The sequence below is a fragment of the Acomys minous genome (assembly GCF_964271855.1).
Source record: "Acomys minous genome assembly, chromosome: 7".
NCBI lineage: Eukaryota > Metazoa > Chordata > Mammalia > Rodentia > Muridae > Acomys > Acomys minous.
This window is the reverse complement of record NC_140488.1, coordinates 10,278,633-10,280,183: the sequence shown is the minus strand read 5'-3', so window position 1 is coordinate 10,280,183 and position 1,551 is coordinate 10,278,633. Positions and strand designations below refer to the sequence as shown.

Sequence of the window (1,551 nt, the reverse complement as noted above, 5' to 3'; positions counted from 1 at the left end):
TAAAATTAGCTATAACTACCCAGAGTTAAATACTCTTTAAATGGTGTGGGGTTTTTTGTTTGTTTGTACACAGGTCCTTTTACCTAGCTCTGGCTCTCCTGAAACTCACCATGTAACTATGTAGACCAGGTTGGCCTTGAAGTCACAGAGGTCAATCTGCCCTTACCTCCCAGGTGCTGGGATTAAAGGTGTGCATCACCACACTAGACCTGGTTATTCTCTAATATACAAGATTGATGATGTTTTCTAAAAATTAGCTTTTTTGGCATTATTGATTAAAATCAGTCTTTGCTCATGCTAAGCAAGCACCATGCAATGGGGGCAGCTCCTCAACTCTAAAATTTTCTTAGCAATCACTTCTCTTTATGATAGCCAAGTTCATCTGGGTTTATTACTTACTTAGTCTATAGATGTTTATGAGCCCTGCTGTGTTATACTTCCTCCCTCCCTCCCTCCCTCTCCCCTTCTCTCTCTCTCTCTCTCTCTCTCTCTCTCTCTCTCTCTCTCTCTCTCTCTCTCTCTCTCTCTGTGTGTGTGTGTGTGTGTGTGTGTTGAAGATATAGTCATGGGATAGCCTTAGCTGTGTCTTTCCTGGGTTGGCAGTCATCTGGAAAGTAAGGCAGCTAAAGAGGTATTGTCAGGACTATGAAATAGCAAGTTCTGGCAGTGCCTCTCTCTTTCTTTCGGGCCCATGTTGCTGGCAAGATGGGCAAGTGTCGTGGTCTCCATACTTCCGGGAAGCTCCGCAGTCACCGTCGTGACCAGAAGTGGCATGATAAGCAATACAAGAAAGCCCACTTGGGCAAGCCCTGAAGGCCAATCCTTTTGGAGGTGCCTCTTGTGCTAAGGGAATTGTGCTGGAAAAAGTAGGGGTTGAAGCCAAGCAGCCAAATTCTGCTCTCTGGAAGTGTGTGAGGGTGCAGCTCATCAAGAACGGCAAGAAGATCATGGCATTCGTGCCCAATGATGGCTGCTTGAACTTCATTGAGGAAAACGATGAAGTTCTGGGTGCTTGATTTGGTCGAAAAGGTCAGGCTGTAGGTGATATTCCTGGAGTCTGATTTAAGGTTGCTAAAGTAGCCAATGTGTCTCTTTTGGCCTTGTACAAAGGCAAGAAGGAAAGACCAAGGTCATAAATTTTGACAGTGCAAACACAGGAATAAACTTTCATATTCTGAAAAAAAAAAATAAGTTCTTAGCAAGCTCTTTACAGAGATACAGCTTAGACTAGGCGTTATCTGGACAATGACAACAACTGAAAGGGGTAGAAAATCAAGTTTACCAAGATTCATTATAATCTGAATAGATTGCGTTTCTCCAGAAGATACTGAATTTTGTTAATCACAAAGAAAAAAAAAGGTTTAACTATAGAAACTAGAGTAAATCCCATATAGGTCCAGAGGCTGCTTATAAAGTGTATGTAAGAGTTTTTATAAAGTGAAGGTTGATAAAGACGCAGTACCTGGGAAATGTGCACTTACTGTGTAGATTGATTCTGCTGGATGAACTGCCCGATAAAACACAGTTGAAAAATTGTTGAAGGTAAGATCT

General features: G+C 42.1%; 1 pseudogene across 1 annotated transcript; it reads left to right on the top strand.

The window, feature by feature from the left end:
* Positions 1-705: 705 nt before the first annotated feature.
* LOC311601512 (small ribosomal subunit protein uS12-like) lies at positions 706-1,173 on the top strand (annotated as a pseudogene). The gene has a single exon. The product of its transcript is annotated as a small ribosomal subunit protein uS12-like (transcript).
* Positions 1,174-1,551: the final 378 nt, after the last annotated feature.